Raw genomic sequence first — 10,944 nt, 5'->3', positions numbered from 1 at the left:
AGTAGTGGTAGTGCTTTGTTGCTTAGGTAGGAGTATAAGGGAACCTTCCTTTGTTCTGATATGGCTGTGGGCTAAAAGTATCCATTTTCAAAATTGTAGTTAAGATTTGTATATTTCAATTTTATAAAGCTTACCTAATAAGAGGTGTGTACAGCGGACAGATGAATGTACCAAAGCAGAATTGAGGACTGTTGAAGCTAGGGTGTGAAGGTTCAAGGTACTATTTTTTTTTAATATACATCCAATTAAGATGTTTAATTACAAATCTTGACCTATTTTTATGGGCTCCTAGCTCAGATATCCAACAGCATATTGGACAGCTCTTGACACTGCCAGTGGTTTTCTTCCAATCTTAGTCACATAACAGACCTCTATGACCCCGCCTCAATTTCATCCTAGGTTTCTGGTTTGAGCAACTCAGGAAAATTCTGGACTGCAAGAAGTAGTCTGAAGAGGGTTCAGTTTGGGGATAAGGATTGACACTTGTCAGTTCTAGTAAAGGATCTTGTAAAGGACTAACAAAGTGGACCCTAAGGAGCAAACGCAAGTGGGAAAAAACTAGAAAAGTCAAACAAACTGATGGTGATCAACAGTGGACATGCTTACAGTGAACTCAGTTACAAAATCTCTGAAGGTAGGAGTGGGTGGATGGAATCCAAAGGACCAATACTTCTTCCATTATGACAAAAAGAGAAGGGTAGATGGGAATGTAAAGTCTGAAGGTGGGTAGCCAGGAAATGATGGGTTATCTGGCTAGGACAATAAAAGCCTTTTATCTTTCATAGTGTGATACCACATTTACCATATTTTTCAGATTATGTCCCTGAATCTGACTAACACCAAGTGCCTGCCAAACTCAGTTACCAGTTCATGTAAGAGAATCTGGTGCTGTAGGTATTGCACACATATGTAACAACCTGCTCTTCTACGATCAACCCTTTTTAACTCAGATTTTGGACAATATTCTGATAAGCTTATTCTGAGAAAGATCCAAATACACATTTTTATAAGATTCCAGTTCTTAGCTTATTGTGGATGAAGAACTGAAATTTTGCCAGATGATGAGATATGTACCTGAATGGCACAATGATGAAAAGCTTATAACTCTGTTCTAGTTAATAGAAATAACCATGAGTTAAACTCTGCCCCCACCCCACCATCAAGAGGCTCTTTCATAATAAATGTTGGACTATTCCACCTTCAGACTTTTCACTCTTCTAGCTCCAAACTCTAGCATTCTTATTCTTACTACTTACACCCTTTCTACTCTTTAATATCCTTGTATATAGCCCAGATGATTTCCTTTGAGCTTCAGGTATGAAACCACTGACAAAAAAAATGTTTAAATCTGTTCTCCCAGGAGCTTAAAGATCTTATCTTTATGACAACTCCTATAAATCTTAAAAAAATGATCATTAAATATTGATTTACTCAATTAATTATAAAAACTTTAGAGGTCTGGTATTTGGTCATGTATACTATTTAAAAAATACATCAACAGAAAACTTTCTGAATGTCACTAGGCAATGAATTAAGCAAACCTTTACTGAAGCTTAAATTGTGGTACAGAAATACATTTCAATTGATTTAAGTCCAACACCATGACGAGAGAAATTATGGCACCAAAATTTTCCCTCCTCTATCATACACACTAGGATTAATTTAGATTACTATTCAATCTATAGTTTTCATTTTTCTAGGCTTTGTTCCATACAAATTTGTGCAGTTTTTCAACATTAAATAGAAGTCTTAAATCTATTGGGGGGGGTGGAAATCAGACCTCAAGCCAATAAATGTTGATCAAATCGACTGGGACACTGTTCAAGAGCAAAATCCACTTTGAGCATTGGTCCTCATAATAGCACCAAAACATAAGGTACTGTGCGCTAATTACAGAATCAGACTGATCCATTGATTGAAATTTCTTCAGTGAAGCTTTGAATCAGCAACATGTTTAAAAGTCAAAAGTGTTCCAACCACTTGATTTCAAACCAAGTAGAATTTATGTTTAGAAACACTAAAAAAGAAGTGTTTCATTTATAAATACAGAAGGAACAAAAACATCTCTGCATCAATCCAGAAAGAATCAAAACTTGTTTGAGGACAAGAAGAAATACAAAATTGTGTCAACTTTGCTCATTTATCAGCTGCTGAATTGTCCGTATTAGCAAATACAGCTAAAAGGCTAAAAACTCTTTTAAGCCTGTATTTCTAGGCATTTCCCTTGACCATTTTGGAATTTTGTGTGTTATGTTTTACGGATAGCATTCTGCTTCACTGTGTAGTATGTCTGAATAACCTAAACAGTTCTCATTCATCACTTGATGTTACTCCATGGAGAAAGAAATGCCAGTAAGAGGAACTGTCAGAACACTATCACATGCATCACAAAGTCACAGAACTTTTTAAGTCACAAGATGGCAAAGACATCAGTTCTGCTTTGAACCAAAGTTTATGGCATTTTATTAATAGAAATTAGTGGAAATGGCTACAGAAGTAAAAGTTAAGGTGAATCATCTGAGCTAACTTGACTTGTTGAATCCAATACAACCTTTATCTGAAATCTCCTTGCTAACAAATTTAGTGATAATTCTTTTATACTACTACTTAGCAAGTTAATAAAGGCATGGTACTCATGAGAAGCTAATCTCATTTAATGGGGGGCACAGAATGGCATACAGTTTCCATACAGTTCTGCCAGTATTCCCTAGTATCAATCTACACCTTCTTTGCTAATCAACACCAGCTTATTCCCAAAGAGCTCATGGTAACGAAAAATGCCAAACTCCCTTGACCTTAAAAGAAAATTAAGCCTAGGGTCCATCCCCCATCCCCCCTCTAGGGTATAAGGTTAGTGTAAACCCACAGTGTAACAGTGTATTGCTTTATGGAGGGGGTGTGGTTGGGAGGGAGACACCGTGGTGAGGAACGAATCAGTTAAAGTCTTACAAGTATAGGAAGCAGTGAGATAGTAATACATGAAATGGATAACTGGTCATTTTCGTAGAGGACTCGACTCGTGGAAGAACTTTGATTGGTGCTGCAAAAACATCTGTATGAAGTAGAAATTGGTTTCAATAACATTAGTAGAGAATATGTTCTAGTAAGTGGAGGTAACTGGATGCAAAATCCTGGTAGCAATTGAATAGAACAGTCCCAGATGGCTAGGCTGAGGCCAACACCTAATGAGGACGAAAGCCTTGTCTGTGGGGAATTTTGGATGATACCTGGAGAAATATTACACTGTGCATAAACCAGATTGAATTGTTTTCGCAAGTGTTGTAAAGTTTCATATAGTGAAAGGTTTTTTCTACATGCACTTCAATTTCACAGCAAGAGTGGCATAGGATACCTAAACACAGAAGAGAGCATTCATGCAAGATATCTAACTCCTTGATATAATAATGCGTACAATTCAAAATGATTACACTATCATTACATCTAGGGCTTTCTGCACCTACAAGGGGGTGGTTATGGAAAGCATGGCCCTTGGTATCAATATCTAAAAAGCAGCCACCGCCTTCTTCTATGTGTGTTCTCTTTTTGCTTTTTTCCATCATTTTTCTTAATCAGCTCTGCTGTTGTTGATGCTTCTTAGCAAAACTGGTAAAAACAAAATTGTTATCACTGAATAGAGCACTCTGGCAATCAAGACCTTTAAAACCTTCAGTCTTCTGGGGCGAAGAAAGCACTGTGCGACATTTAGAACTCTGATTTGCAAACAAGGTGGTCACAAATTTTCCTGGCTTGAAGACTTCCACAACTTTCCTGATCGGGTCATCATAGGAGGTCTGACTTAAGTTTGTCTCAAAGCTAACGTAAGAAAATTCTGGTTCTGGAGTGATGTGGATAGATGTGGATAATCCAGTAAATTCCATCTGATTTCATTCCATTCATTGAATACCCACAAGGATCGAACAGTGTGGCATCAATGACAGAACCTGGTATCAGATCACGAATTCTACTCTCATGAGTGACATCCTTTGCAGTAACACCATCTTTCATGTAGCACTGGTCCATAACTGCTGGGTCAAGCTCACTCATCAGAATTTCCAGGGTTTGATATAGCTGATTGATTCCTCGACTCTCTGGGAAATCCAAAGTATACAGGTACCAACAATCAGAATTCATGTGTCCCATACAATTTGCAGCTCCATTTGGGAAAGTTGCATTAAGAAACTCTATTTCTTCCTGGAAATTCCCGTGTGGGTACCCTTGGTGAGAAGGCTTCATGAAATTCTTACGAAAATAAAAGAAGCTTTGAATTGAGTCAAACCCATTGTAATCCCTAGCAAGTTTCAACAGAGGAACCGGCGCTTTCAGCAACAGGGTGGTACCACATGTCTTAAAAATGAAACGTCTCTTGGAGGCAAACATGCTACTCTCACTGAGTACATAAGCTTCCTGCTTGTCAGTTTTTGTCACACTTATGACTGAACATTGCACATCCTTCAGAAGTATGTCCCACTTGTATCTTGGGATGGTGCGAAGATCCCCAGATCCTTGGGTTGCGTCAGGTTGCTGCCGGGAGAACGAAACCTCTAGCAGCTTCTCCGTCCCTTCGAAAAAATGTGCAGCTTCCATCACCGTGAGACTAGTGAACAACCGAAAACCACAGAAAATCAAGTAAATTAAATCTCTTCTCCCAGCGCTGCCACCGCTGCTGTGGATTGTTCCAGCTGTGTTACTAAAGTTCAGGTTCCTTTTTTGCTATAATTTTTTTTTTTTTTTTTTTTTTTTTTTTTTTTTTTTTTGCAGTACACGGGCCTCTCACTGTTGTGGCCTCTCCCGTTGTGGACCACAGGCTCCGGACGCGCAGGCTCAGCGACCATGGCTCACGGGCCCAGCCGCTCCGCGGCATGTGGGATCTTCCCGGACCGGGACACGAACCCACGTCCCCTGCATTGGCAGGCAGACTCCCAACCACTGCGCCACCAGGGAAGCCCCTTTGCTATAATTTTATATTAACTTTTTTTTAAAAAAAAAAAAGGGTTAGTAAAATTTTCCCAGCTTTTTTTTTTTGTGAGCGAAAGTTGAACGTTAGTCTGTTGGAAATAGAGGCTGATACAGCTCAGTCTCTTGTAGTCTGCTCTTTCCCCATTAGAGAGAGTAGAGCGAGCGCTAGCTAATGTTGCTGGCCATACTGTGGGAGCCTGCTGATTTGTTTTTTAAGCTATTTGGATTTTCTGAATCCAGATTCTTTAAATTGTAATTTACGCAACACTAATTCATTTCTTCAACTACCTTTAATTTCTTTCTTTTATTTTGGGGGTTGCTTTTATTCACCTCTGTGTGTAATCTAAAGGAGTTCCTTGTTAATTCAACAAGTTTTTTGGGAGGGGTACATGCCGTGTACCAGAAACTGTGGTAGAGGCTGGGGATATAATGAGAGTAAAGACAGGGGGGCCAAATCCCCCTGGAAATGATGGGCTCCTGGGAGAACACAGGCCTCAGGTAATATTGTATCAGCAGAATCTAATCTTGTCAGTTGGTTCTGTCTCTGGAGTGAGAGCACTATCTCTGTGAGGCCCAGAGTAGCCAGGGACTGGAGTTTCGAGGGGACTGTGGAATCTGAGGATGTATAAAGGCTGCCCCTTCAGCTGTTGTAGCTTTGCAGAAATGCAGTGGGCATCACAGGGAGGGAGACAGGAGGATTGAGGATGGTTAAGAGTGGCCTATTCTTTTACCAAAGACCTCATGCTAGGGCCAGAACTAGGGTGAAGTGAGTGAGATACTTGGTCTCGGGCAGAAAATTTACAGAGGTGCCAAAAAATCCCTCGGTAATCAGGATTCAACAGAACCAGGATTAGGGTGAGGGAGGGAGGTGAGCTGTGCGTGGGATCTTTATTTAAAATTTTGATATTTTCTTCATCATGGCCATTTGGATACTTTGTTCATCATGGATAAATTAATTTTTTTAGCAATATATTTTAAAAATTTTACTGAAGTATAGTTGACTTACAGTGTTGTGTAAGTTTCTGGTACAGCAAAGTGATTTAATTTTATGTATATATATATTCTTTTCCATTGTGGTTTATTACAGGATATTGATTATAGTGCCCTGTGCTATACAGTAACACCTTGTTGTTGATCCATCCTATATATACTAGTTTGCATCTGCTAATCCCAAACTCCCAATCCTTCTCTCCCCCACACCCCTCCCCCTTGGCAACCACAAGTCTGTTCTCTATGTCTGTGAGTCTGTTTCTGTTTCGTAGATATGTTCATTTGTGTCATATTTTAGATTCCACATATCAGTGATATCATTTGGTATTTGTCTTTCTCTTTCTGACTTAACTTCACTTAGTATGATCATCTCTAGTTCCATCCATGTTGCTGCAAATGGCATTATTTCATTCTTTTTTATGGCTAATATTCCATTGTATATATGTACGTAGCACATCTTTATCCTTTCATCTGTTGATGGACATTTAGGTTGTTTCTGTGTCTTGGCTATTGCAAATAGTGCTGCTGTGAGCATAGGGGTGCATGTATCTTTTTGAATTATAGTTTGTCCGGGTATATGCCCAGGAGTGGGATTGCTGGATCCTATGATAACTCTATTTTTAGTTTTTATAGGAACCTCTATACTGTTTTCCATAGTGGCTGGACCAATTTACATTCCCACCAACAGTGTAAGAGGGTTCCATTTTCTCCACACCCTCTGCAACATTTATTATTTGTAGACTTTTTAATGATGGCCATTTTGACTGGTATGAGGTGGTACCTCATTGTAATTTGATTTGATTTGCATTTCTCTAATAATTAGTGATGGTGAGCATCCTTTCCTGTGCCTATTGGCCATCTGTATATCTTCTTTGGAGAAATGTCTATTTAGGTCTTCTGCCCATTTTTTGATTGGGTTGTTTGTTTTTTTGTTATTGAGTTGTATGAGCTGTTTGTATAGTTTGGAAATTAAGCTCTTGTCGGTTGCATCATTTGCAATATTTTTCTTCCATTCTGTAGGTTGTCTTTTTTTGTTTATGGTTTATTTCCTTTGCTGTGCAAAAGCTTATAAGTTTGATTAGGTCCCATTTGTTTATTTTTGCTTTTATTTCTATTGCCTTGGGAGACTGACCTAAGAAAAACATTGGTACAATTTATGTCAGAGAATGTTTTGCCTATGTTCTCTTCTAGGAGTTTTGTAGTATCATGTCTTATATTTAAGTCTTTAAGCCATTTTGAGTTTATTTTTGTGTATGGTGTGAGGGTGTGTTCTGACTTCATTGACTTACATGTGGCTGTCCAACTTTTCCAACAGCACTTGCTGGAGAGACTGTCTTTTCCCCATTGTATATTCTTGCCTCGTTTGTTGAAGATTAATTGTCCATAGGTGTGTGGGTTTATTTCTGGGCTCTCTATTTTGTTCCATTGATCCATATGTCTGTTTTTGTGCCAATACCACATTGCTTTGATTACTGTAGCTTTGTAGTATTGTCTGAAATCTGGACAATTTAAATTTTATATTTCAAAAAATACTGCATTAAAATGTTACTTCTCTTGATTGCTAAGATTTTGGAAGGCTCCTTAAATTTTGTGCCTAAAGCAAGTGCCTAACTTTCCTCACCCTGGTCCCAGCCTTGTCTCGCAATGTAGTGGTAAGTCACAGCACTTTATTAAGAAATGTTTGCAATGTATCATTTTTATAATTTAGTTTATATAGGATATGAACTCTTTTGATAAATATTTTGCATAATATATATTTTTATATATATAATTTTTTGTATATATAATTAATTTGACCTCATGGAATACTTAAAAAGTGTAAGGTCATTATAATTTTGAGTCAGTAGACATGAGACACAGAGAGAGAGTATGTGTCTGCACATCGTTTTTTGACTCAACACCTCTCCGTTTGGCTGGGGAATCCTCTGCACTGCACCACATCAGGCTCTGAGGTTTAGTGGCTGTCTCCATCTGCGCTGGGTGGCCACAAAGAGCAGGTGAAGAAGACACTAACTGTGTGCCTGGTGGTGTGGCCTTGCCTGGAGACGAGATCACTGTGCTTTTCCCATTTCCCTGTCCTTCGTGGAAGCCCTCAACGTCACCTCTGGCTTTATGTTGTCCTCATCTCCTCTTATCGCTCCATGTCCCACCTCTCTGTTTTCTCCTCTCCCTAATCTACTTGTTCCCTGGTCTCCCCAACACCAGACTTTGCTCTGGGTTTCATCCCTGACTTCTCTGTCACTGGCATATATCTGTCTCCCACACGATTTCTCCACCATCTGGAACAAGTTCTAGAAGCCTAATTAACTTGTAAAGTGTGTTCAGTTTGGATGGCAAAACCTATCTTTCTTCCCTGTGACTGGAACCTCCTGACCTTTCCTCATAAAACACTCATGTCCTACTTGCTACCCATGCTCAGTTGTCATTAGTTTGTGTTGACAGTTTATTGTTTACTGCTGACCCTTGTCCATCCACAATTACTATGGTATGTAGCAACCTATTTATTTCAGAGTTAAATGTGTAGAATAAAAACAAAACCAGAAAGTTCCACATGCTAGGGAGAAAAATCCCAGTTTTTAAAATATAACCTATATTCATATATGTATGAATCCTATTGTAATTTATTTCTCTAAATTAGTGAGTAGATCTCTTAAATATGTCCAGATAATAGTTAGTAATCCTTGGCTTTTTAGATCTCTCAGGCTCTAAAAATTATGCATGTGAATAAACAAATATCTAATGCAAATTTTTCATAGAAGCAAAAATTAACCAAAGAATGATACATTGCAGCAATTAACTAAATAAATGCCTTAAAGTATTGACTATAAATGAGAATGATTCACTCTTTCAAAATATCCTGGACTTCAACATAAAATGAATTTTTATATGAAACTTGAGTGACCAAATCATAACTTGGGAATTAAAATAATGAAGGGAAAAATAGTTTGGTATGTAGCAGCATGGGGTGAGGGTGAGGAGACCAACGTCTTTCTTTTAGTCATTGCCACTGATTGCAGACTAAGCTTGGGCAAGACGTGTACCAGGTAGATGCCTCATGCTGATAAGTGAAGATGGGGGCTAAAATGAATGGCTTCTACCCAGTAATCACTAAAGCTGATTTAAATCAGATCACACAGCTATAACCTTATATTTAAGGAAATAATTTATCTCTGGTTGCATTCCTGTTATGAATTTAAATAGCAAGGGACTGTCATTTGCTTTTAAAAGTTGAAAGGCCAGCACAAAGACGCAGAAAGGAAAAAAATATACAGTGTGCTCCATAAGAGGCCAAGAAGTTTGGTATTGCTTTCAGATACAAGTACTTAATCTTCTATGTAGATATGTAATCTTTAGACTGAAGATAACCTACATTTTTATTAATTTCCATATTCCTCTTATGGTTCTGTGGGATTCATATCTTTTGAGAGCATGAACTAGGAATGAAAATATATTTATTTGTAGATGCATGCCCTGGACAGTTTGGCTTTGGATTAATTGATGCATTTTATGAGTCAAATTTTCCAGGACTTTATCCTGAGTTTCTTCAGAGAAGTGAAGGAAGGCAAAAATAACACTTCTCTGGTGCTTTGGGATCCTTGGTAAGAAGCTATGTGAGAAGCACAAAGTATCGCTCTCATTTGGCAATTGTGATTCTAAGGCATATTGAAGCAGACACCCGAGTGCTCCAAATGACAAGATAATCCAGATAAACTTTACGTGTCTTGCAGCTTTTGAAGTTTCTAAAGCCAAAGAGAGTGAAAGGATAAAAGACAAACCAAGTTCCTAAGTTAGTTCATATCATACACTTAGTGTGTCTGCTTCCTATGACTCCTGGCTGCCAGCAACAAATACTCCAGCCAAGCACCTCGAGTCAGTGTATCTGCATGTGGACAGTTCTATCACACATATGTGCCACGGATTACAAAAATGAGACTGTCTTCTTATGTAACTTGCTTTATTTTAATGAACATAGTACTGAGTAATTAAATATGCTGCTCTACAATATCAGTTGTAAAAGCAGAATAGTTCTCCATTATATAGATGAATCAAAATGTGTTTAACTAATCCCCTATAATTGGATATTTACATTATATGGGAAGCCACCACCAACATATCAACATGGAAACAGATTTAACCTTTTAAGTTTCCTAAAGCTATTAATAAGAATGTAACCTGTGGAAGACCCAAGTGGATAGGGCCAGAGTCTTGGGAGGTAATACACAGTGGGGGACTTCCCTGGTGGCGCAGTGGTTAAGAATCTGCCTGCCAATGCAGGGGACACGGGTTCGATCCCTGGTCCAGGAAGATCTCACATGCCGCAGAGCAGCTAAGCCCATGCACCACAACTACTGAGCCTGTGCTCTAGAGCTCATGAGCCACAACTACTGAGCCTGTGTGTCACAACTACTGAGGTCCACATGCCTAGAGCCCGTACTCTGCAGCAAGAGAAGCCACCGCAATGAGAAGTCCGCACACCATAAGGAAGAAACCCTCACTTGCTGCAGCTAGAGAAAGCCTGCATGCAACAACGAAGACCTAACACAGCCAAATGTAAATAAATAATTAATTAATTAATTTAAAAAAAACACATTTAATACACACTGGGTCAGAGGCCTTGGACCCCACAGATCTTGGGGGATGACTGGATGTTTAGGTAATAATCCATGTGAAGCCATTGTGTAACTGTATCAAATGTACAAAGTACGACACATTTAGGCTAAGAAATTACTATCTTTCAACATAAACTTATTCTTTCCAGCTAAAGATATTAGCATTTAGTTATTCACTAAGGTTTATACAGTTTTATTTTGAGTATATCTTTTTTAGAAGAGCCTTAATATGGACTTGTGTGTACAATGCAGTTTAAAAAGTGGACAACTGCATTATAATCAAATGAATGCATTTATTTATTTATTTTTAACATCTTTATTGGAGTATAACTGCTTTACAACGGTGTGTTAGTTTCTGCTTTATAACAAAGTGAATCAGCTATACATA

General features: G+C 38.4%; 1 pseudogene across 1 annotated transcript; it reads right to left on the bottom strand.

Moving 5' to 3' along the window:
- Window positions 1–3,569: 3,569 nt before the first annotated feature.
- On the bottom strand, window positions 3,570–4,584 carry LOC309823806 (S-adenosylmethionine decarboxylase proenzyme-like; annotated as a pseudogene). Its single transcript has 2 exons — window positions 4,469–4,584; window positions 3,570–4,108 (listed from the first exon to the last, which is right to left on the bottom strand). The product of its transcript is annotated as an S-adenosylmethionine decarboxylase proenzyme-like (transcript).
- Window positions 4,585–10,944: the final 6,360 nt, after the last annotated feature.

The sequence above is a fragment of the Grampus griseus genome, assembly GCF_964374135.1.
Source record: "Grampus griseus genome assembly, chromosome: 6".
NCBI classification, from domain to species: Eukaryota; Metazoa; Chordata; class Mammalia; order Artiodactyla; family Delphinidae; genus Grampus; species Grampus griseus.
Note: the sequence above shows the minus strand (reverse complement) of the source record. Positions and strands in the feature narration are given on the sequence as shown.